We start from the raw sequence: 27,340 nt of genomic DNA, 5'->3' as shown, positions 1-27,340 counted from the left end.
GCGCCGCGTTTACACCGAGGGACTGGCGCCGCGTTTACACCGAGGGACTGGCGCCGCGTTTACACCGAGGGACTGGCGCCGCGTTTACACCGAGGGACTGGCGCCGCGTTTACACCGAGGGACTGGCGCCGTGTTTACACCGAGGGACTGGCGCCGCGTTTACACCGAGGGACTGGCGCCGCGTTTACACCGAGGGACTGGCGCCGCGTTTACACCGAGGGACTGGCGCCGCGTTTACACCGAGGGACTGGCGCCGCGTTTACACCGAGGGACTGGCGCCGCGTTTACACCGAGGGACTGGCGCCGCGTTTACACCGAGGGACTGGCGCCGCGTTTACACCGAGGGACTGGCGCCGTGTTTACACCGAGGGACTGGCGCTGTGTTTACACTGAGGGACTGGCGCCGTGTTTACACCGAGGGACTGGCAGTGATCTCTCTGAGTTACAGTGGCAGTATTTGGTCACATTTTTCTCTCCTAATGAGCTCGTGCGTTGAGAGAGATCTGGTGTACCTCAGCTGGTGCAGTGTGACACTGGGTATTACCGTGCTGAGCTGAGAGGGAGTGAGGGGTATGAGGGCGAGGATGGGGGTTCAGAGGCCAAGGGATGAATGAGGAAGTGATGGGAATGTTGAGAGCTGTCTGCAGTCTTCCCCAAGAATGGTCACAGTTACTGCAAAGAATATGAAAAAATGTTTTTAAAAAGAGGGATTGTGTTGGTTTGTGAATCCTGAGGCTTTGGGTTACAAAAGGTTGGAATCAGAGCATTTGGAAGAGGAGGCAGGACTGGGGCTGTGTGCGTGTGTGTGCGTGCGTGTGTGTGTATGTGTGTGCGTGTGTGTGTGTGTGTGTGTGTGCGCACACATGTGTGTGAATATTTCACAGGCTTCATCAGAAATCCTCAATCATTGGCCCATCTCAGCTCACAAACATGGATCTGATTCCAGCTTCACAGGAACACAGCGAGACTGGGAGGAGTAATCGTGTAAAAGAACCCAAACTGGATCAGCAAAACTGGCAAAAACCAATGAAACTGTCCCTGATTGGAACAGTGAGCGTTCACGATGCCATCTGAGTCTGTGAGTTCTCACATAACACTTGTGGCTGAAGGTTGTGACTGTGATTTGATTGGCTCCCAGTGCCACACTGAACCCACTGGCTCCCAGTGCCACAGTGAATCCACTGGCTCCCAGTGCCACACTGAACCCACTGGCTCCCAGTGCCACACTGAACCCACTGGCTCCCAGTGCCACAGTGAATCCACTGTCTCCCTGTGCCACACTGAACCCACTGGCTCCCAGTGCCACACTGAACCCACTGGCTCCCAGTGCCACAGTGAATCCACTGGCTCCCAGTGCCTCACTGAACCCACTGGCTCCCAGTGCCACAGTGAATCCACTGGCTCCCAGTGCCACAGTGAATCCACTGGCTCCCAGTGCCACACTGAACCCACTGGCTCCCAGTGCCACACTGAACCCACTGTCTCCCTGTGCCACACTGAACCCACTGGCTCCCAGTGCCACACTGAACCCACTGGCTCCCAGTGCCACAGTGAATCCACTGGCTCCCAGTGCCACAGTGAATCCACTGGCTCCCAGTGCCACACTGAACCCACTGGCTCCCAGTGCCACAGTGAATCCACTGGCTCCCAGTGCCACAGTGAATCCACTGGCTCCCAGTGCCACACTGAACCCACTGGCTCCCAGTGCCACAGTGAATCCACTGTCTCCCTGTGCCACACTGAACCCACTGGCTCCCAGTGCCACACTGAACCCACTGGCTCCCAGTGCCACAGTGAATCCACTGGCTCCCACTGCCACACTTTGGGACGAAGGGGCTTTGTGCTTCTTCTGAGCTGCTCACTTTCTAGCAGAACTTTGAAAAGCTGTTCAACCAGGGCCACCCTCAGAGAACATTAATTCAAAAGCAATTCTGCTCCTCTGTAATCTGGGCAATCCAGATTTTGAAAGGTAAAGCCTGCTGGGTAAGGTTCAATGGGACTGAAGCCAGATCAGCCTACAACACCTCCATACACACACACACACACGGACACACAGACACGGACAGACACGGACACACAGACACGGACACACACACACACGGACACACAGACACGGACAGACACGGACACACAGACACGGACACACACACACACGGACACACACACACGGACAGACACGGACACACAGACACGGACACACACACACACGGACACACAGACACGGACAGACACGGACACACAGACACGGACACACACACACGGACACACACACACGGACACACACACACACGGACACACACACACACGGACACACAGACACGGACACACAGACACGGACACACAGACACGGACACACACACACACGGACACACACACACGGACAGACACGGACACGGACACACAGAGACACACACACAGACAGACACGGACACACAGACACGGACACACAGACATGGACACACAGACACGGACACACAGACACACACACACGGACAGACACACGGACACACACACACACACACGGACACACAGACACACACACACGGACAGACACGGACACACACACACGGACACACACACACGGACACACACACGGACACACACACACACACACACGGACACACACACACACACACACGGACACACAGACACGGACACACACACAGACACACACACACGGACACACACACACGGACGGACACACACACACACACACAGACATGGACACACAGACACACACACGGACACACACACACACACGGACAGACACGGACACACACACGGACACACAGACACGGACACACACACGGACACACACACACGGACACACAGAGACACACACACACGGACAGACACACGGACACGGACACACACAGACACGGACACACAGAGACACACAGACACGGACACACACGCACACACACACACACACACGCACGGACACACAGACACGGACACACACACAGACACGGACACACACACATGGACACAGAGACACACAGACATGGACACACTCACAGACGCACATATGCCATCTGGAGTCTGGACAGAGTCAATGCCATCACAAACTTACCCCAATTGTCTGGAGCACAGTCTGGATCCTGACTGGACATTTTGGAGTTCAGGATGGAAGGGTTGCCCTTTGCTCGGTTTCTGCTGTTCTGTACTTTCCAATGTTGACAGAGATTCAATATTCTGTGAATGCAGAGGGCGCAATCACGCCCCAACCATTCATCACCCTGTATAAGGAACACTTCCAGTGACCTGTCTGGACCTGCCCCTCACATTCTGACCCTGTGACCTTCACACTCTGACCCTGTGACCTTGTGCCTCTGAATCTGCAGGTAGGTGCTGTGCTGAGACTGACTAACTGGCGGTTAGTCACGGGGCAACACGGTGGCACAGTGGTTAGCACTGCTGCCTCACAGCGCCAAGGACCTGTGTTCAATTCTGACCTCGGGTAACTGTGTGGAGACTGCACGTTCTCCCCATGTCTGCGTGGGCTTCCTCCGGGTGCTCCAGTTTCCTTTCAAACTCTAAAGATGTACAGGTTAGGTGGATTGGCCACGCTAAACCCTAATATCAGGGGAATAGCAGGGTAAATTTGTGGTGTTACGGGAATAGGGTCTGGGTCGCATCATAGACAGTGAGACTCGATGGGCCGAATGACCTCCTTGGGCACTGTAGGGATTCTATAATGGCATCATGTGAATAAGAGCTTGGTTCCTCCTCTTGAGCTATTGATCCCTTTGGAATAATCAGGATCTTTACAGTTCTGGAAGATTCAGCATTTTGAGTGTTTGGATGGATTTGCTGAGCAGTTTCATTCCCTCGGGCGTGTTTGTTGGATCAGCTGTTATCAAATCCCGAACAGTTTTAAAAGCAGACTGGCAGAGTGCTGAGCACGGGAGAGAGAGAGAGAGAATGTTACAATTCCATCGCGTCACACACAATCTCAGCATCCTCCTAAATGCTATTCAATCAGACTTGTGAAATGGAAAACAAAACAGCCTGATTGTGCACAGCAAGATCCCACGCACTGCACTCAGGAAATGGCAGATCAACTGTTTTAAAGTCATTGATTGAAGAATAAATATTAACCTGAGGACACAGGGAAGAGTTTCCTTGTTCTTCCTGCTCCAGAAGCCTGACATGGTCTTCGTTTACTGTCTAATTAAAAAGACAGCACCTCTGGCAGTGCGGCGCTCCCTCGGCACTGACCCTCTGACAGTGCGGCGCTCCCTCGGCACTGACCCTCTGACAGTGCGGCAGTCCCTCGGCACTGACCCTCTGACAGTGCGGCGCTCCCTCGGCACTGACCCTCTGGCAGTGCGGCACTCCCTCAGCACTGACCCTCTGACAGTGCGGCGCTCCCTCGGCACTGACCCTCTGACAGTGCGGCGCTCCCTCAGCACTGACCCTCTGACAGTGCGGCACTCCCTCAGCACTGACCCTCTGACAGTGCGGCGCGCCCTCAGTACTGACCCTCTGACAGTGCGGCGCTCCCTCGGCACTGACCCTCTGGCAGTGCGGCACTCCCTCAGCACTGACCCTCTGACAGTGCGGCGCTCCCTCGGCACTGACCCTCTGACAGTGCGGCGCTCCCTCAGCACTGACCCTCTGACAGTGCGGCACTCCCTCAGCACTGACCCTCTGACAGTGCGGCGCGCCCTCAGTACTGACCCTCTGACAGTGCGGCGCTCCCTCAGTACTGACCCTCTGACAGTGCGGTGCTCCCTCAGTACTGACCCTCTGACAGTGCGGCGCTCCCTCAGTACTGACCCTCTGACAGTGCGGCGCGCCCTCAGTACTGACCCTCTGACAGTGCGGCGCTCCCTCAGCACTGACCCTCTGACAGTGCGGCACTCCCTCAGTACTGACCCTCTGACAGTGCGGCGCTCCCTCAGCACTGACCCTCTGACAGTGCGGCGCTCCCTCAGCACTGACCCTCTGACAGTGCGGCACTCCCTCAGCACTGACCCTCTGCTATATAGTTAGAGGGGCTGTATTTAGTGTTTGCTGCATTATAGATAATCAGTTGAAATACAAAGGAACCTGGTGATAGATTGGGTGATAGATTGGGAAATGTTGATGTACAAAGGAACCTGGGTGTCCTTGTACACCAACCATTGAAATCAGACATGCAGGTACAGTAAACAGTTAGGAAGACAAATTGGCCTTAATCGCATGAGGGCTTGAGTATAGGAACAAGGATGTCTTACTGCAGCTGTACAGGACCTTTGGTGAGGCTACACCTGGAGTATTGCGTATTGTGTGCAGTTTTGATCATCTTAACTAAGAAAGGATATACTTACAATAAAAGAATGCAGCAAAGGTTCATCAGATGGAATCCTGAGATGGCAGGGTTGTCATATGAGGAGAGCTTGGGTGGACCGGGCCTGTATTCACTGGAGTTTAGAACAATAAGAGGGGATCTCATTGAAATATATAAAATTCTGACAGGGCTAGACAGACTGGATGCTGGGATGCTGTTTCCTCTGACTGGGGAGACCAGAACAAGGGGTAACAGTCTCAGGATTCGGGGGAGACCATTTAGAACTGAGATGAGGAGAAATCTCTTCACTCAGGTAGTGGTGAACATGTGAAAATCACTGCCACAGAAAGCTGCGAAGACCAAATCATGGAATATATTTAAGAAAAAACTAGATTTCTAGACTCTAAAGGTGTCGAGGAGTATGGTGAGAGCATGGGAATATGGGGTTGAGATAGATCAGCCATGAATATGTTGAATGGCAGACAGGTTTGAAGGGCCGAGTGACGTACTCTTGCTATTTTCTGTTTCCGAGTTGCTGTGAGCTCTGTCTGTTCCCTGAGGCGGAGATAAAGAATTCCATTAGATTGGAGATGGACAGAAGGATTCTCCTCAAATCCTGGTCCAATATCTGCAGCCCTGATCAGATTCCTCTCTGTGGGATCTTGCTGTTCACAACTTGGCAGCTGTGTTTCCAGCTTTACGACAGTGACTCGTTTAAAGTATTTCCCTGGCTTTGGGACATCCTGAGGGTTTTTCTCAATTGGATAACGGGAATATTTCCGCTGCCACGTAACGAATCTCAGCCTTGATAATCCAACGAGCCGAGCAGACACTGGGAGTCCGCTTCCCATTGGGAGAAAACCAGGAAAAGCTGAAGCAGAACTCGATGTCTCCGTCACTGAGCTGAAACTTGGTGCCAGTTGCCGATAAACAGGATTGGCAAAGAATCTCTGACCAGGTCTCAGGGAAAGATCTGCTGTTAATCATTCTACTCGGGTGAGGCAGCCCCAGCTACAAGGAGGGGGCATGGCCCAGCAGTGAGAGGCGGGGGGGGGAGAGGCACAGGGCCAGGAGTGGGGTGTAGGAGGAGAGTTCAGAGAGAAATCAGGAGGGCAAAAAGGGGACATGAGATTGTTTTGGCAGATAAGGCAAAGGAGAATCCAAAGAGCTTCTATAAATACATAAAGGGCAAAAGAATAACAAGGGAGAGAGTAGGGCCTCTTAAAGATCAACAAGGTCATCTATGTGCAGATCCACAAGAGATGGGTGAGATCCTAAATGGATATTTCTCATCAGTATTTACTGTTGAGAAAAGCATGGATGTTAGGGAACTTGGGAAAACAAGTAGTGATGTCTTGAGGAGTGTACATATTACAGAGAAGGAGGTGCTAGTAGTCTTAAAACGCATCAAGGTAGATAAATCCCCGGGACCTGATGAAGTGTATCCCAGGACATTGCGGGAGGCTAAGGAGGAAATTGCGGGTCCCCGAGCCGAGATATTTGAATCATCGATTGTCACAGGTAAGGTGCCTGAAAATTGGAGAGTGGCAAATGTTGTACCTTTTATTTAAGAAAGGCTGCCGGGAAAGGCCTTACATCTATCGTGGGTAAATTGTTGGAAGGTATTTTGAGAGACAGGACCTACAGGCATTTAGAGATGCAAGTACTCATTAGGGACATTCAGCATGGCTTTGTGAGTGGAAAATCATGTCTCACAAATTTGATTGAGTTTTTTGAAGGGGTAACCAAGAAGGTAGATGAGGACAGTGCAGGTGATGTTGTTTACATGGACTTTATCAAGGCCTTTGACAAGGTACCGCATGGTAGGTTGTTTCATAAGGTTAAATCTCACGGGATCCAGGGTGAGGTACCTAAATGGATACAAAATTGGCTTCTTGATAGAAGCCAGAGGGCGGTTGTACAGGATTGTTTTCAAACTGGAGGCCTGTGACCAGCGGTGTGCTCAGGGATCAGTGCTGGGCCCACTGTTATTTGTCATTTATATTAATGATTTGGATAAGAATTTAGGAGACATGGTTAGTAAGTTTGCAGATGACACTAAGATTGGTGGCATAGTGGACAGTGAAGAAAGTTATCTCCAATTGCAACGGATCTTAGTCAATTGGGCCAATGGGCTGACGAATGGCAGATGGAGTTTATTTTAGACAAATGCGAGGTGATGCATTTTGGATTGAACCAGAGCAGGACTTACTCAGTTAATGGTAGGGCGTTGGGAGAGTTACAGAACAAAGAGATCAAGGGCGCATGTTCATAGCTCCTTGAAAGTGGAGTCACAGGAGGACAGAGTGGTGAAGAAGGCATTCAGCATGCTTGGTTTCATCGGTCAAAACATTGAATACAGGAGTTGGGACGTCTTGTTGAAGTTGTACAAGACATTGGTAAGGCCACACTTGGAATACTGTGTATAGTTCTGGTCACCATATTATAGAAAGGATATTATTAAACTAGAAAGAGTGCAGAAAAGATTTACTAGGATGCTACTGGGACTTGATGGATTGAGTTATAAGGAGAAGCTGATAGACTGGGACTTTTTTCTCTGGAGCGTAGGAAGCTGAGGGGTCTGTAAAAGTCTATAAAATAATGAGGGGCACAGACAAGGTAGATAGTCAATATCTTTTCCCAAAGGTAGGGGAGTCTAAAACTAGAGGGCAGAGGGTTAAGGTGAGAGGGGAGAGATACAAAAGTGTCCAGAGGGCAAATTTTTGACACAGAGGGTGGTGAGTGTCTGGAATAAGCTGCCAGAGGCAGTAGTAGAGGCGGGTATAATTTTGTCTTTTAAAAAGCATTTAGATATTTACACGGGTACGATGGGTATAGAGGGATATGGGCCAAATGCGGGCAATTGGGATTAGCTCAGGGCTTTTAAAAAAAAAGGGCGGCATGGACAAGTTGGGCCGAAGGGCCTGTTTCCCTGCTGTAAACCTCTGTGACTCTGAGCGGAGGGTGTGAGGTGAGGGGGTGTCATGGGCCAGGAGTGGGGGGAGGAGGCGGGGGGGGGGGTCATGGGCCAGGAGTGGGGGGAGGAGGCAGGAGGGGGGCTGATGTGCCAGGTGTGGGGGAAGGTGAGCGATGGGCCCTGGGGTTGGTTGGGGGGGAAGGGGCATGGGCTGTGGGAGGGGAGGGGGGAGGGGTTGGGCTGGGGGACGGGGGGGTGAGTTGGGGGGAGGGGAAGGGGGGGTGAGTTGGGGGGGTTGGGCTGGGGGGAGGGGGGGGTGAGTTGGGGGGAGGGGGGGTGAGTTGGCGGAGGGGGGTGAGTTGGGGGGAGGGGGGGTGAGTTGGGGGGGGTTGGGCTGGGGGGAGGGGGGGTGAGTTGGGGGGAGGGAGGTGAGTTGGGGGGAGGGGGAGGGGGTGAGTTGGGGGGAGGTGGGGTGAATTGGGGGTGAGTTGGGGGGGGGAAGGGGGGGTGAGTTGGGGGGGTGAGTTGGGGGGGGAGGAGGGGGGTGAGATGGGGGGGGAAGGGGGGGGTGATTTGGGGGGCGGGGGGAAGGTGCCGGCTGACGTTTCTGAAAAGTGAGATTGAATCAGACGAAACCTTTCCCGTCAGCCAATCGAAGCCGAGAGTCACACAGGAACAGAAAAGGCCCTTCGGCCCATTGATCTGTACCAACAAAATCTACCATTAAAGCTAGTCCCACTTTCCTACACTTGTCCCGTATCCTGGAATGTTTTGACGTTTCAAATGCTCATCAAAAAGTTTTTAAAAGTTGTGAGATTTCCAGCTTTCGTTACCTTCCCAGGCAGCACATTCCCAATTCCCACCATCCCATGGGAAAAAATGTTTTCTCAAATCCCCTCGGATCTCCCACCCCTCAGCCTAAAACTGCCCCCCATGGGACTGACCCCGAACGAAGGGGAACAGCCTCTCCCTCCTCATCCTGGCCAAACTCCTCAATCATGTCCCCCCTCAGCCTTCTCTGCTCCAGAGAAAACAATCCAAGCTTCTCCAATCTCTCCATCCCAGGCAGCATCCTGCTGAATGCTGCAAGCCCCAATATTCCCGATCCACTGAAATTTCCGATGGATTTGAATGGGCTGAGATCGGACAAAGCCTCTCTGCTGCCACCTGCTGACAAACTACAAAGAGACAATTAGCAGGGAGAGATACGCAAAGGCCATTCAGCCCCTTAATTCAATGAGATCAGGGCTGATCTGTATTCTACCTCCTTCAATTCCATGTTATGTACCTTGTTTGGAAAAAATCCGAGCAATCAGAAAGCTGCAATCTCAGATTTAACATTATTAATGCAGCATCTTTCAGTTTTCAGTGGAGTTCAACACAACTGCGTCAGTCCACTGGAGAAATAGAACAAAGAAAATTCCAGCACAGGAACAGGCCCTTCGGCCCCTCCAAGCCTGCACCGTCCACGCTGCCCAACTGAACTAAAACCCCCTACCCTTCCGGGACCATATCCCTCTATTCCCATCCTATTCATGTACTTGTCAAGAAGCCCCTTAAAACTCACTACCGTATCCACTTCCGCTCCCTCCCCCGGCAGCAAGTTCCAGGCACCCACCCCCCTCTGTGTAAAAAATCTGCCTCGTACATCTCCTTTAAACCTTGCCCCTCACACCTTAAACTTGTGCCCCCTAGTAATTGACTCTTCCATCCTGGGAAAAAGCTTCTGACTATCCACTCTGTCCATGCCCCTCATAATCTTGTAGGGTTCTATCAGGTCTCCCCTCAACCTCCATCGTTCCAGTGAGAACAAACCAAGTTTCTCCAACCTCTCCTCATAGCTAATGCCCTCCATGCCAGGCAACATCCTGGTAAATCTTTTCTGTACCCTCTCCAAAGCCTCCACATCCTTCTGGTAGTGTGGCGACCAAAATTGAACACTATATTCCAAGTGCGGCCCAACTAAGGTTCTATAAAGCTGCAACATGACTTGCCAATTTTTAAGCTCAATACCCCAGCCGATGAAGGCAAGCATGCCGTATGCCTTCTTGACTACCTTCTCCACCTGCATTGCCACTTTCAGTGACCTGTGTACCTGTACACCCAGATCCCTCTGCCTATTAATACTCCTAAGGGTTCTGCCATTTACTGTATATTTCCTATCTGTATTAGACCTTCCAAAATGCATTACCTCACATTTGTCTGGATTAAACTCCATCTGCCATCTCTCCGCCCAAATCTCCAACTGATCTATATCCTGCTGTATCCTCTGATGGTCCTCATCGCTATCGGCAAATCCACCAACCTTTGTGTCATCCACAAACTTATTAATCAAATCAGTTAGACTTTCTCCAAATCATTTATATATATTACAAACAGCAAAGGGCCTCTGACAGTATGTCTAAACTTCTCTCTCGAAGGAATTGCCTTTAATTTTAATGTCATGTCCTCTTGTCCAGACACTCACCAGCAGGACAAACCGCATTCTGGGACAAAAAAAAACAACTATTGCAGCAAAGGAGTAAATATTTTAAAATTATTTTTATAAAACACACACTGAGGGAGTGCCGCACTGTCAGAGGGTCAGTGCTGAGGGAGCGCCGCACTGTCAGAGGGTCAGTGCTGAGGGAGCGCCGCACTGTCAGAGGGTCAGTGCTGAGGGAGTGCCGCACTGTCAGAGGGTCAGTGCTGAGGGAGCGCCGCACTGTCAGAGGGTCAGTGCTGAGGGAGCGCCGCACTGTCAGAGGGTCAGTGCTGAGGGAGTGCCGCACTGTCAGAGGGTCAGTGCTGAGGGAGTGCCGCACTGTCAGAGGGTCAGTGCCGAGGGAGTGTCGCACTGTCAGAGGGTCAGTGCTGAGGGAGTGCCGCACTGTCAGAGGGTCACTGCCGAGGGAGTGCCGTACTGTCAGAGGGTCAGTGCTGAGGGAGTGCCGCACTGTCAGAGGGTCACTGCCGAGGGAGTGTCGCACTGTCAGAGGGTCAGTACTGAGGGAGTGCCGCACTGTCAGAGGGTCAGTACCCACCATCCCAGGAATCAGCCTGGTAAACCTTCGCTGTGCTCCCTCTATAGCAAGGACATCCTTCCTCAGATAAGGAGACCAAAACTGCACACAATACTCCAGGTGTGGCCTCACCAACGCCCTGTACAATTGCAGCAAAACATCCCTATCCCAATACTCAAATCCTCTCGCTATGAAGGGCAACATACCATTTGCCTTCTTTACTGCCTGCTGTGTCTGCGCATTTACTTTCAGTGACTGATACACGAGGACTCCAAGGTCTCGCTGAGTATCCCCATCTCTCAATTTACACCCATTCAAATAATAATGTCTTCCTATTATTGCTCCCAAAGTGGATAACCTCACATTTATTCACATTATACTGCATCTGCCATGCAGATACCCACACACTCAGCCTGTCCAAATCACACTGAAGCATCTCTGTATCCTCCTCACAGCTCACCCTCCCACCCAACTTTGTATCATCTGTAAATCTGGAGATAAAACATTCAGTTCCCTCTCCCAAATCATTAATATATAATGTGAACAGTTGGGTCCCAGCACAGATCCCTGCGGAACCCCACTAGTCACTGACTGTCAATCAGAAAAGGACCCATTTATGCCTACTCTTTGCTTCCTATCTGTTAACCAGCTTTCTATTCATCTCAAGACATTACCTGCAATCCCTCATGTGCTTTAAGTTTACAACATAGTCTATTGTGTGAGAAATTGTCCAAAGCCTTCTGAAAGTCTAAATAAACCACATCCATTGGTTCTCCTCGATCAACTCTACTGATTACATCCTCAAAAAATTCCAACACATTTATCAAGCATAATTTCCCTTGTGTAAATCCATGGCTGACTGTCTGATTATCCCACTGCCTTCCAAATGCCGAGTTTTAAAATCCTTGATAATGAACTCTAGCAACTTCCCCAGTCCCGACATTGGGTTCACTGGTCTATAGTTCCCTGTTTTCTCTCTACCTCCCTGTTTGAACAGCGGGCTGACATTAGCAACCCTCCAATCTGTAGGAACTATTCCAGAACCCAAAGAATTTTGGAAAATAACCACCAATGGATCTACTATTTCCAGGGTCACTTCCTTCAGTTCTCTGGGATGAAGATTATCAGGACCTGGAGATTTATCCACCTTCAATCCCATCAATTTCCCCAAAACCATTTCTCTCCTAATGCTGATTTCCCTCAGCTCCTCACTAAAACATCTTTCTCTCAGCAATTCTGGTACATTATTCATGTCTTTGTGAAGCCTGAAGCAAAGGATTTAATTCCTCAGCTATTTCTTTATTCCCCGTTATAAATTCTCTGTTCTGACTGTAAGGGGCTGACATTCGTTTTGTCAATCTTTTTCTGTTCACGTACCTACAGAAACTTTTACAGTCAGATTTATGTTCCCCGTCAGTTTACTTTCATTCTCTATTTTCCCCTTCTGAATCCCCTTCTAGAGTTTCCCCTTCTAGAGTTTAGAAGAATGAGGGGAGATCTCATTGAGACGTATAAGATGATGAATGGGATGGATAGGATAGAGGTGGAGAGACTCTTCCCGCTCAGAAAGGACAGTAGGACTAGGGGGCACAGCCTCAAGATAAAGGGGGGGTGGTTTAGAACGGAGTTGAGGAGGAACTTCTTCACTAAAAGGGTGGTGAATCTCTGGAATTCTCTGCCCGTTGAAGTGGTGGAGGCTGCCTCGCTAAATATTTTTAAGAAGCGGGTTGATGGGTTTTTGATAAGAGAGGGGATTAAGGGTTATGGGGAGAGGGCGGGAAAGTGGAACTGAGCCACGACAGATCAGCCATGATCTTATTGAATGGCGGGGCAGGCTCGAAGGGCTAGATGGCCTACTCCTGCTCCTATTTCTTATGTTCTTATGTAATCAATCCTTTTGTCCTCTTTTGCTGATTTTTAAACTGCTCCCAATCCTCAGTCTGCTGTTTCTGGCCAATTTGCATGTTTTTCCCTTGGATCTAATACTATCTCATTTCCCCGATAAGCCATGGTTCGGCCACCTTTCCAGTTCTACTTTTGTTCCAGACAGGAATAAACAATTGTTGTAGTTCACCTGTGCGCTCCTTGAACGTTTGCTATTGCTGATCCACCGTCATCCCGTTATGTAACATTTCCCAATCCAACACAGCCAGCTCACACCTCATATCATTGTTTCCCCGAGGGGTCTGGTACAAATGGATTAGAAATCATCCACCTTTTGTGTAATTCATCCACTTTATTGTGAATGCTCCGCGTGTGAAGATATAAAATCTCTTTTTAAAATTACTTGTGCTGTTCCCACTATTTTTCTGAGGCCCTGTTTGGTTCTGCTACTTTGCTTCTCTGTCTATCAACTTTCTAATTGTCCGATCTTTCTCATTTATGTGAAAAACTCTCTTGCTGCAACTTATTTTAACACAAGGTGGCAGCAGCGCACTGAGAATGTGGCAGTGACATTGGGACTGAATGCAACAAACCAGCCCCAGGTTTAGCTGAGTCCTCCATCAGTCACCCTCAACAAACTCATTCCCTCTGCCTCAATCTGACTCATTTTCTGCAGGGTCTGTAATTATTCCTCAAGGACCACAATACAAAACAGCAGCTCAATTTCAATGTCATTACCACAGCTCAGTGGGCACACTCTTGTTTTTTGTTGCAGAAGATTGTGGGTTCAAACCCCAACCTAGAAAAAGATAGGACAAAATCCAGGCTAACATTCCCAGTGCTGAGGGAGTGCCGCACTGTCAGAGGGTCAGTGCTGAGGGAGCGCCGCACTGTCAGAGGGTCAGTGCTGAGGGAGTGCCGCACTGTCAGAGGGTCAGTGCTGAGGGAGCGCCGCACTGTCAGAGGGTCAGTGCTGAGGGAGCGCCGCACTGTCAGAGGGTCAGTGCTGAGGGAGTGCCGCACTGTCAGAGGGTCAGTGCTGAGGGAGTGCCGCACTGTCAGAGTGTCAGTGCTGAGATAGACATACACAAACCCATTGTGTTTGTTAATTAACTGAAGGAATCTTCTCTCAGGCTGTTACTAAATACATTATCCTTCAGTAAACATTGAATATAAATGGTGGAAAGCTTCCCCCCATTGCTGCTCTGTGGGATCTTACTGTGTAGAAGCTGGATACTGTGATTGGATGGTTTGTTTGCTGCCCGATGTCCTCTGTCAAATCAAAATTTGCAGTGAGTAATGCCTGACCTCCCACAACCATCTTCCAACATCCTTGTTTAACAAGAAGCTGGGAGATCAAGAGGAGGCAGCAAGACTCACAGGAACTGACCGAGACCATTCAGCCCCTCGATTCTATTTCATCGTTCGACTACATCACAGTCAGTTTGTATCCTAACTTCATTAACCCAACACACTCCAAATCCCACACCCTTTCCCATTAAACATCGATTTTGAAAAGTCCGGTTAACCCTCACTGTCCGCAGCTCTTTGGGGGGTGAGAGTTAGAGATTTGCAGTCCCCTCAGTGTGAGGAAGTTACAATCTGCCCCTTCGTTCTGGATTCCCCCTCGCCAGAGAACATCTCCAATCCCCCAATCATCTCCCTTCAATCCTCCCAGGAAGAGGATCCTCGTCTGTGAAACCTGTCCTTGCAATTTAACCCTTTAAACCCGTGGTCTCAGCCTGGTTAATGTGTGTAACACCCTCTCCAAAGCCAATCTATCCCCAGCACTGGAGAGTTCCTGCAGCTGGAGGTTGGCAATGAGCCGTCAGGGTTAGGAAGCAGGGAAGTCAGCCTGGGATTTACAAACTTCACATTGTAAACAACATTCCCATTGAACCTCTTATCCTGGAGCAGATTCCCTGTTGTTTTATGAATTCTGATGACTGTGTTCCCTGAACTTGTTATTGTCGCTCAGAGTTGAATGTTCTGTGATAAAGAATTAGCAGTTGCTGTGAGTTAGAACAAAGGCCCTTTCAGTCGGATCAGCAAACATTACTGAGAAACAGGAAGAGATAGAAAAACATCAAAATGAGGGACATAAACAGAAAGGACAGAAACACAGAGTCGGTGCTGAGAGTCAGCACAATGATCCCGGCTCACAGCAATCACTGTGCCTACTCTTTCCCATTCCCCAAACATCTGCATCTCTCCAGATGTTACTGTCAGCGTGTGAACCTTCTGTAAATATCCTCTCATATCATCATCTGAGTAAAGCTCCTCTACACTGTCCCCCCCATCAAACACTCCCAGGACAGGTACAATACAAGGTTGCTGTCCTGAGCAAGGTTTATTCTGAATTGACCGGATTAAAATCAGATATTCTGGCGATTGTTGTCAATGGGATCTTGCTGAATTCAAATTGGCAAAATTTGTGACATTACATCATTGTCCAACCCAAATTCTGAATTGAAAACCACGTAAACGTGAGATAAGGTGAGTACCAGGGTGGCCAGCTCAATAACAACTCGTCCCAGCAACTTGTCACAGTGCTGTCCATAGCACTCCAACCCACGGGGGACATAAGAACATAAGAAATAGGAGCAGGAGTAGGCCATCTGGCCCTTCGAGCCTGCCCCGCCATTCAATAAGATCATGGCTGATCTGTCGCTGCTCAGTTCCACTTTCCCGCCCTCTCCCCATAACCCTTAATCCCCTCTCTTATCAAAAACCCATCAACCCGCGTCTTAAAAATATTTAGTGAGGCAGCCTCCACCACTTCAACGGGCAGAGAATTCCAGAGATTCACCACCCTTTGAGTGAAGAAGTTCCTCCTCAACTCCGTTCTAAACCACCCCCCCTTTATCTTGAGGCTGTGCCCCCTAGTCCTACTGTCCTTTCTGAGCGGGAAGAGTCTCTCCACCTCTATCCTATCCATCCCATTCATCATCTTATACGTCTCAATGAGATCTCCCCTCATTCTTCTAAACTCTAACAAGTGCAAGCCTAGTTTATTCAGCCTCTCCTCATAGCTCAACCCCCTCAACTCCAGTATCAGCCTAGTAAACCTCCTCTGCACTCCCTCCAAGGCCAAAATATCTTTGCGCAGGTGCGGCGCCCAAAACTGCACACTGTACTCCAGCTGCGGCCTCACCAATGCCCTATACAGCTGCAGCAAGACCTCCCTATTTTTATATTCAATCCCCCTCGCTATGAAGGCCAGCATCCCATTTGCCTTCCTGACCACCTGCTGCACCTGCAGGCTGGGTTTTTGCGACTCATGCACAAGGACCCTGAGGTCCCTCTGCACCGTCGCCTGCTGCAGTTTTTCGCCCCGTAAGTAATAGTCTTTCCTCAGCAACAAGCAGGAAGAGAATGCCACGCAATTCAGCTGAGTCTGCACCAAGTGTTAATGAATTCATCTCCTCCAGCTGTCATCACTCTCTACCCAGTTAGAATGGAATGTGTTTTCTTTATGATAAACTCTTATCTCAGTGATACAGTCCAGCAATATCACTGACTGGACTCTCTCATTCAACATCTTATTGTTCTGTGGCAGATACACCATTGAGTAACCAACACCATCATCACTCTCAGCATCGGAGTTAGAATGTGGCAGGGAAGGGAAAGTGAGGCAACTAGAGCTTAGAGAGCTGTCCCAGTACATCCAGCTCCTGCCCATTCACCCTCTGGGCCATAGCTAGAATTGCATTGTCAATGCCTTGTCTCTGGGAAGAGCCTCGGAGAATGGAGGGTGCCTGGAACTTGTTGCTTGGGGGGGGGGGGGGGGGGTGTAGGGGAGGCGGGTACAGCAGTTATTTTTAAGGGGTGTCTTGATAAGTACATGAATGAGATGGGAATAGAGGAATATGGTCCCCAGAAGGGTAGGGGGTTTTAGTTAAGTCGGGCAGCATGGTCGGTGCAGGCTTGGAGGGTGAAGGGCCTGTTCCTGTGCTGGAATTTTCTTGGTTCTTTGTTTCTTTGTTCTCAGTTCCAGAAACTGAAAAGAAACCATTTATATTTTCACATCACAAAGGCTCAGTGTCAGAGGCTGGCATTCAGAGGTGAAGGGCTGATAACTGTCCCATCAACTTATTGAACTCAGTACATTACCACCAAAACCATCCCCTGCCAATCCAACTGAGAATTCTGCAGACAGAGAAGCCCTTCTGCATGGAGTAAAATTCTACTCCAGACACAAGTGCACAAATTCAAGTCTGACACTAAGAGGGTCAGTGCTGAGGGAGCGCCGCACTGTCAGAGGGTCAGTGCTGAGGGAGTGCCGCACTGTCAGAGGGTCAGTACTGAGGGAGTGCCGCACTGTCAGAGGGTCAGTGCTGAGGGAGTGCCGCACTGTCAGAGGGTCAGTGCTGAGGGAGTGCCGCACTGTCAGAGGGTCAGTGCTGAGGGAGTGTCGCACTGTCAGAGGGTCAGTGCTGAGGGAGTGCCGCACTGTCAGAGGGTCAGTGCTGAGGGAGTGCCGCACTGTCAGAGGGTCAGTGCTGAGGGAGTGCCGCACTGTCAGAGGGTCAGTGCTGAGGGAGTGCCGCACTGTCAGAGGGTCAGTGCTGAGGGAGTGCCGCACTGTCAGAGGGTCAGTACTGAGGGAGCACCGCACTGTCAGAGGGTCAGTGCTGAGGGAGTGCCGCACTGTCAGAGGGTCAGTACTGAGGGAGCGCCGCACTGTCAGAGGGTCAGTGCTGAGGGAGCGCCGCACTGTCAGAGGGTCAGTACTGAGGGAGCGCCGCACTGTCAGAGGGTCAGTGCTGAGGGAGCGCCGCACTGTCAGAGGGTCAGTACTGAGGGAGTGCTGTTGTAGTCGAGTACAACATACCATTTGTCTTTTTTACTGCCTGCTGCACCTGTGTGATGATCTTCAGTGACTGGTACATCCGGGGACCTTGGAGTCTTTGCACATTCTACTCTCCAATCTATCGCCATTCAGATCATGATCTGCCTTCCTGTTTTTACGACCAAAGCGGATAAACCCGAAGCAGGAGGAGGCCATTCGGCCCTTCGGGCCTGCTCTGCCGTTCAGTTTGATCATGGCTGATCATCGAATTCAATATCCTGATCCCTCCCTTCCCCCAAACCCGCGATCCCTTTCGCCCCAAGAGCGAAATCTAATTTCTTCTTGAAATGACAATGTTTTGGCCTCAACTACTTTCTGTGGGAGTGAATTCCACACATTCCCCACCCTCTGGGTGAAGAAATTTCTCCTCACCTCAGTTCTAAAAGGTTTCCCCCTTATCCTCAAACTCTGACCCCTAGTTCTGGACTCCCCCACCATCAGGAACATTCTTTCTGAATCTACCCTGTCTAACCCTGTGTGAATTTTATAAGTTTCTATCAGATCCCCTCTCACTCTTCTAAACTCCAGTGAATATAATCCTAACCCACTCAGTCTCTCCTCATATGACAGACCTGCCATCCCAGGAATCAGCCTGGTAAACCTTCGCTGTGCTCCCTCTATAGCAAGGACATCCTTCCTCAGATAAGGAGACCAAAACTGCACACAATACTCCAGGTGTGGCCTCACCAATGCCCTGTACAATTGCAGTAACACATCCCTATCCCTATACTCCAATCCTCTCACTATGAAGGCCAACTTACCATTTCCCTTCTTTACTGCCTGCTGTACCTGCACGCTTACTTTCAGCGACTGATACACGAGGACTCCAAGGTCTTGTAGAGTATCCACTTCTCTCAATTTACACCCATTCAAATAATTCCTATCTGTTAACCAGCTTTCTATTCATCTCAAGACATTACCTGCAATCCCCCATGTGCTTTAAGTTTACAACATAGTCTATTGTGTGAGAAATTGTCCAAAGCCTTCTGAAAGTCTAAATAAACCACATCCATTGGTTCTCCTCGATCAACTCTACTGATTACATCCTCAAAAAATTCCAACACATTTATCAAGCATAATTTCCCTTGTGTAAATCCATGGCTGACTGTCTGATTATCCCACTGCCTTCCAAATGCCGAGTTTTAAAATCCTTGATAATGAACTCTAGCAACTTCCCCAGTCCCGACATTGGGTTCACTGGTCTATAGTTCCCTGTTTTCTCTCTACCTCCCTGTTTGAACAGCGGGCTGACATTAGCGACCCTCCAATCTGTAGGAACTATTCCAGAACCCAAAGAATTTTGGAAAATAACCACCAATGGATCTACTATTTCCAGGGTCACTTCCTTCAGTTCTCTGGGATGAAGATTATCCGGACCTGGAGATTTATCCACCTTCAATCCCATCAATTTCCCCAAAACCATTTCTCTCCTAATGCTGATTTCCCTCAGCTCCTCACTAAAACATCTTTCTCTCAGCAATTCTGGTACATTATTCATGTCTTTGTGAAGCCTGAAGCAAAGGATTTAATTCCTCAGCTATTTCTTTATTCCCCGTTATAAATTCTCTGTTCTGACTGTAAGGGGCCGACATTCGTTTTGTCAATCTTTTTCTGTTCACGTACCTACAGAAACTTTTACAGTCAGATTTATGTTCCCCATCAGTTTACTTTCATTCTCTATTTTCCCCTTCTGAATCAATCCTTTTGTCCTCTTTTGCTGATTTTTAAACTGCTCCCAATCCTCAGTCTGCTGTTTCTGGCCAATTTGCATGTTTTTCCCTTGGATCTAATACTATCTCATTTCCCCGATAAGCCATGGTTCGGCCACCTTTCCAGTTCTACTTTTGTTCCAGACAGGAATAAACAATTGTTGTAGTTCACCTGTGCGCTCCTTGAACGTTTGCTATTGCTGATCCACCGTCATCCCGTTATGTAACATTTCCCAATCCAACACAGCCAGCTCACACCTCATATCATTGTTTCCCCGAGGGGTCTGGTACAAATGGATTAGAAATCATCCACCTTTTGTGTAATTCATCCACTTTATTGTGAATGCTCCGCGTGTGAAGGTATAAAATCTCTTTTTAAAATTACTTGTGCTGTTCCCACTATTTTTCTGAGGCCCTGTTTGGTTCTGCTACTTTGCTTCTCTGTCTATCAACTTTCTAATTGTCCGATCTTTCTCATTTATGTGAAAAACTCTCTTGCTGCAACTTATTTTAACACAAGGTGGCAGCAGCGCACTGAGAATGTGGCAGTGACATTGGGACTGAATGCAACAAACCAGCCCCAGGTTTAGCTGAGTCCTCCATCAGTCACCCTCAACAAACTCATTCCCTCTGCCTCAATCTGACTCATTTTCTGCAGGGTCTGTAATTATTCCTCAAGGACCACAATACAAAACAGCAGCTCAATTTCAATGTCATTACCACAGCTCAGTGGGCACACTCTTGTTTTTTGTTGCAGAAGATTGTGGGTTCAAACCCCAACCTAGAAAAAGATAGGACAAAATCCAGGCTAACATTCCCAGTGCTGAGGGAGCGCCGCACTGTCAGAGGGTCAGTGCTGAGGGAGCGCCGCACTGTCAGAGGGTCAGTGCTGAGGGAGCGCCGCACTGTCAGAGGGTCAGTGCTGAGGGAGCGCCGCACTGTCAGAGGGTCAGTGCTGAGGGAGCGCCGCACTGTCAGAGGGTCAGTGCTGAGGGAGCGCCGCACTGTCAGAGGGTCAGTGCTGAGGGAGTGCCGCACTGTCAGAGGGTCAGTGCTGAGGGAGTGCCGCACTGTCAGAGGGTCAGTGCTGAGGGAGTGCCGCACTGTCAGAGGGTCAGTGCTGAGGGAGTGCCGCACTGTCAGAGGGTCAGTGCTGAGGGAGCGCCGCACTGTCAGAGGGTCAGTGCTGAGGGAGTGCCACACTGTCAGAGGGTCAGTGCTGAGGGAGTGCCGCACTGTCAGAGGGTCAGTGCTGAGGGAGTGCCACACTGTCAGAGGGTCAGTGCTGAGGGAGCGCCGCACTGTCAGAGGGTCAGTGCTGAGGGAGTGCCACACTGTCAGAGGGTCAGTGCTGAGGGAGTGCCGCACTGTCAGAGGGTCAGTGCTGAGGGAGTGCCGCACTGTCAGAGGGTCAGTGCTGAGGGAGTGCCGCACTGTCAGAGGGTCAGTGCTGAGGGAGTGCCGCACTGTCAGAGGGTCAGTGCTGAGGGAGCGCCGCACTGTCAGAGGGTCAGTGCTGAGGGAGTGCCGCACTGTCAGAGGGTCAGTGCTGAGGGAGCGCCGCACTGTCAGAGGGTCAGTGCTGAGGGAGTGCCGCACTGTCAGGAAAGCTCATTCGAAGGTCCCTAACCACAGACCTATGGTGTGGATATCCGATATAGTCACTGGTTCGCCCAGCTGCCTGTATGCTCAAAAAAAGAGCAAAGACAAATTACAGCACAGGAACAAGCCCTTCCACCCTCCAAGCCTGCACCGACCATGCTGCCCCACATTACTGATTCCCCCTACACTTCCAGGGACCATAAGAGTCCATGATGTCTCAGATCGTGTTTTCAAGATCCTTAAGTGGGAGGAGGATCAGTCGCAGGTCGTGGTGCACACTGGTACCAACGATGGAGGTAGAAAGAGGGATGGGGATTTAAAACAGGAATTTAGGGAGCTAGGCTGGAAGCTGAGAGCCAGGACAAAGCATATTGTCATCTCTGGTTTGTTTCCGGTGCCACGTGTTAGTGAGTTGAGGAACAGGGAGAGAGAGAGCAGATTAACATGTGGCTGCAGGGATGGTGTAGGAGAGAGGGTTTCATTTCCACGGATAATTGGAGCACATTCTGGGGAAGGTGGGACCTGTACAAACAGGACGGTTTGCACCTGAACCAGAGGGGCACCAATATCCTGGGGGGGAAATTTGCTACGTCTCTTCAGGGGGGTTTAAACTAATTTGTCAGGGGGATGGGAAAATGAGCTGTAGTCCAGAAGCCAGTGTCGAGAGTTGTGAGGCACTGAGGAAGGTATCAAGGTCACAGGAGTGTACAGATAGACAGGATGGTGGGTTGAAGTGTATCTACTTCAGTGCAAGGAGCATCCGGAATAAGGTGTGTGAACTTGGAGTGTGGATTGGTACTTGGGACTATGATGTTGTGGCCATTACGGAGACATGGTTAGAACAGGGACAGGAATGGCTGTTGGCAGTTCCAGGGTAATGTTTCAGTAAGAGTAGGGAAGGTGGTAAAAGTGGTGGAGGAGTGGCACTATTATTCAAAGATAGTTTAACAGCTGCTGAAAGGTATTTCGAGGGGGATCTGTCTACTGAGGTAATATGGGCTGAAGTTAGAAATAGGAAAGGATCGGTCACGTTGTTAGGAGTTTTCTATAGGCCCCCAAATAGTAATAGAGATGTGGAGGAGGAAATGGCAAAGCAGATTAAGGATTGGTGTGGAGGTCACAGGGTAGTTATCATGGGTGACTTTAACTTTCCAAATATTAATTGGAACCTTTATAAGTCGAATAGTTTGGATGGGACACTTTTTGTACACTGTGTGCAGGAGGGTTTCCTGACACAATATGTGGATAAGCCGACAAGAGATGGGACCACATTGGACTTGGTACTGGGTAATGAACTGGGCCAAGTGTTAGATTTGTTTGTTGGGGAGCACTTTGGAGATAGTGACCACAATTCGGTGTCCTGCATTATTGCAATGGAGGGGGATAGGGTCACACGGCAGGGCAAGATTTATAAATTGGGGCAGGGGTAATTATGAGGCAATTAGGCAAGAATTAGGGAGCATAAGATGGGAACAGAAACTGTCAGGTATGGGCAGAAATGAAAAAAGTGGAGCTTGTTCAAGGAACAAATACTGTGTGTCCTTGATAGGTACGTCCCTGGCAGGCAGGGAGGAAATGGCTGAGTGAGGGAACCATGGTTCACAAAGGAGGTTGACTGTCTTGTTAAGAGGGAAAAAAGACATATGTAAGCATGAGGAAACAAGGTTCAGTTGGGTCGCTTGAGGGTTACAAGCTAGGAATGAATTAAAAAAAGGGTTTAGAAGAGCTAGGAGGGAGCATGAGAAGTCCTCGATGGGTCGGATAAAAGAAAACCCCTTTTTACTCTTGTGTGAGAAATAAAAGACTGACCAGGGTGAGGTTAGAGCCAGTCAAGGATAGTAATGGGAACTTGTGCATGGAGTCAGAAGAGATAGGTGAGGCGTTGAATGAATACTTTTCTTCAGTGTTCACTAAGGAGAGGGGCCATGTTTTTGAGGATGAGTGCATGATACAGGCTGGTAGGATGGAGGAGGTAAATGTTCTGAGGGAAGATGTATTAGCAATTTTGAAAAATCTGAGGGTCGATAAGTCCCCTGGGCCAGATGGGATACATCCTAGGATACTTTGGGAGGCAAGGGATGAGATTGCAGAGCCTTTAGCTTTGATCTTTGGGTCCTCACTATCCACGGGGATTGTGCCAGAGGACTGGAGAGTGGCAAATGTTATTCCTCTCTTCAAGAAAGGAAATAGGAATGACCCTGGTAATTATAGGTCAGTTAGTCTTACTTCAGTGGTCAGTAAGTTAATGGAAAGGATCCTGAGAGATAGGATTTATAACCATTTGGAAAGATTCAGTTTAATCCGGGATAGTCAGCATGGTTTCATGAGACGTAAGTCCTGCCTCACAAATTTGATTGAATTGTTTGAGGAGGTAACTAAGTGTGTAGACGAAAGTAGAGCAGTTGATGTCGTATACATGGATTTTAGTAAGGCGTTTGATAAGGTTCCCCATGGTCGGCTCATGAAGAAGATAAGGAGGTGTGGGATAGAAGGAAATTTGGCTGATTGGATAAGTAACTGGTTGTCTCATAGAAGACAGAGGGTGGTGGTGGTGGAGGGAAAATTTTCAGACTGGTATCCAGTTACCAGCAGTGTACCACAGGGGTCAGTGCTGGGTCCTCTGCTATTTGGGATTTTTATCAATGACTTGGAGGAAGGGACTGAAGGGTGGGTTAGTAAATTTGCTGATGACACCAAGATTGGTGGAGTAGTGGATGAATGGGAGAGCTCTTGCAGGCTGCAAAGAGACATTGATAGGATGCAGAGCTGGGCTGAAAAGTGGCAGATGGAATTTAACCCTGATCAGTGTGAGATGATTCATTTTGGTAGGACAAACTTGAATGCAGATTACAGGGTCAACGGCAGGGTTCTGAGGAATGTGGAGGAACAGGGAGATCTTGGGGTTCATATCCACAGATCTCTGAAGGTTGCCACTCAAGTGGATAGAGCCGTGAAGGCGGCTTATAGTGTGTTAGCGTTTATTAACAGGGGGTTTGAGTTTAAGATTCGTGGGGTTATGCTGCAACTATACCAGATGTTGGTGAGACCACATTTGGAATATTGTGTTCAGTTCTGGTCACCTCACTATAAGAAGGATGTGGAAGCATTGGAGAGAGTGCAGAGGAGATTTACCAGGATGCTGCCTGGTTTGGAGGGTAGGTTTTATGAGGAAAGGTTGAGGGAGCTGGGGCTTTTCTCTTTGGAGCCGTGGAGGATGAGAGGTGACTTAGTAGAGGTTTATAAGATGATGAGGGCAATAGAGTGGATGTAGCTGTTACTAGGGGGCATAACTATAAGGTTCACGGTGGGAGATATAGGAGGGATGTCCGAGGTAGATTCTTTAGAGAGTGGCTGGGATGTGGAATAGACTGCCTGCTGTGATAGTGGAGTCGGACACTTTAGGAACTATCAAGCGGTTATTGGATAGGCACATGGAGCACTCCAGAATGATAGGGAGTGGGATAGCTTGATCTTGGGTTCGGAATAGCTCGGCACAACATCGAGGGCCGAAGGGCCTGTACTGTGCTATGTTCTATATCTCTCTATTCCTATTCATGTATTTGTCAAGATGCCCCTTAAAAGTCACTATTTGGTCTACTTCCACTACCTCCCCCAGCAGCGAATTCCAGGCACCCACCACCCTCTGCGTAAAAAACTTGCCTTGTCTATCTTTAAACCTTGTGCCTCGCACCTTAAATCTGTGCCCCACCCCCTAGTAATTGACTCTTCCGCCCTGGGGAAAAGCTTCTGACTATCCATTTTGTCCATGCCTCTCAATCTTGTAGACTTCCATCAGGTATCCCCTCAACCTCTGTCGCTCCAGTCAGAACAAATTCTCCAACCTCTCCTCGTAGCTAATGCCCCCATACCAGGCAATCCTATTCCATCTTTTCTGTACCCTCCCCACATCCTTCTGGCAGTATAGTGACCAGAATTGAACACTATATTTCAAATGCAGTCTAAAATTCTATGAAGCTGCAACATGACTTGCCAATTTTTAAACTCAATACCCCAGCCGATGAAGGCAAGCATGCCGTATGCCGTCCCGACTACCTTCTCTACCTGCATTGCCACTCAGTGACCTGTGTACCTGCACACCCAGATCCCTCTGCCTATCAATACTCAAGGGTTCTGCCATTTACTGTATATTTCCTCTCTGTATCAGACCTTTCAAAATGCATTACCTCACATTTGTCCAGATTAAATTCCATCTGCCATTTTTCCACCCAAGTCTCCAACTGATCTATATCCTGCTGAATCCTCCGATGGTCCTCATCGCTAACTGCAACTCCACCAACATTTGTGTCGTCTGCAAACTTACTAATCAAACCAGTTACGCTTTCCTCCAAATCATTTATACATATTACAAACAGCAAAGGTCCCAGCACTGATCCCTGAGGAACGCCACTTGTCACAGCCCTCCATTCAGAAACCCACCCTTCCACTGCTACCCTCTGTCTTCTCTGACGGAGCCAATTTTGTATCTGCCTTGCCAGCTCACCTCTGATCTCGTGCCACTTGACCTGCTGTACCAGTCTGCCATGAGGAACCTTGTCAAAGGCCTTACTGAAGTCCACATGGCCAAAATCCACTGCCCTACTCTCAATCATCTTCGTCTCTTCCTTGAAAAACTTGATCAACTTCATGAGACATGACCGTCCCTTCACAAAACCACATTGCCTCTCACTAATATGTCCACTTATTTTTAAGTGGGAGTAACTCCTGTCTCAAGGAATCCTCTCCAATAATTTCCCTACCACTGATGTCAGAATCACAGGCCTGTAATTACCTGGATTATTCTTGCTACCCTTCTTAAACAAAGGAACAACATTGGCTATTCTCCAATCCTCTCAGATCTCCCCTGTATGGTATGGAGCTGCTGGCGTTGGACTGGGGTAAACACAGTAAGATGTCTCACAACATCAGGTTAAAGTCCAGGTTTATTTGATAGTAAACACCACAAGCTTTTGTAACGCTGTTCCTTCAACAGTGTTCCTAAAGCTTATGGCGCTTACTATCAAAAAACCTATTGAACTTTAACCTGATGTTATGAGACTCCTTACTGTGTGACCTCCCCTGAAGCCAGTGAGGAAACAAAGATTTCTCTCAAGGCTCCAGCAATTTCCTCCCTTGCCTCTCTCAGTATTCTGGGATATATCCCATCAGGTTCTCGGGACCTGTCTACCTTAACGTTTCTCAAGAACCCCAATACCTCATCCTTTTTGATCTCAACATGACTCAAACTATCTACACATCCTTTCCCAGACTCATCATCCACCAAGTCCTTCTCTTTGGTGAATACTAACACACAGTACTCATTTAATACCTCGCCCATTTCCTCTAGCTCCAAGCATAGATTCCTTCCCTTGTCTCCCTGGCTACCCTCGTGCTCTTTGTATATGTATAAAAAGCCTTGGGATTTTGCTTAATCCTGCTGGCCAATTATACTTTGTATCTTTTTTAGTCCTCCTGACTCCTTGCTTCAGTTTCTACTTTCCTCGTATTCCACACTTGCTTTGTGTGTTCCCAGTCTCCTGGCTTTGACAATTGTGTCCTTTTTCTTGGCTCACAATATCTCTCGTTATCCAACGTTCCCGAAACATGCCATACTTATCCTTCATCCTTACAGGAATGTGCCGATCCTGAATCCCTATCAACTTGCACTTGCCAGATGTTGATTTGCCCTCGAACGTCTGCCCCCAATCTACGTTCTTCAGTTCCTGTCGAATATTGTTGTAATTAGCCTTCCCCCAGTTTAGCACCTTAACTTGAGGACTACACTTATCTTTATCCATCAGTACCTTAAAGCTTACTGAATTGTGGTCACTGTTGTGATAGTGTTTTCAGTTGTGATCTGGAACATGCTGCCTGACTGGACAATGAAAACGGATTCAACAGGAACATTCAAAAGAAAACTGGACAAACACCTACAGGAAAAATATTTCAGAACACTATCAGTCAGAATAGGGTGAGTGGGATGAAGAGTTGTAAATGCGCCTAGTTTGGGGGCGTTTAAGAGATCTGTGGATAGGTTTATGGACGAAATGGGATTGGTTTAGATTAGTGGGTTAGTGTTTTTTTTAAAAGCTGGTCGGCGCA

This window comes from Carcharhinus amblyrhynchos, chromosome 21, assembly GCF_965287045.1.
Source record: "Carcharhinus amblyrhynchos chromosome 21, sCarAmb.v2.hapA, whole genome shotgun sequence".
NCBI classification, from domain to species: Eukaryota; Metazoa; Chordata; class Chondrichthyes; order Carcharhiniformes; family Carcharhinidae; genus Carcharhinus; species Carcharhinus amblyrhynchos.
This window is presented reverse-complemented; position numbering follows the sequence as displayed.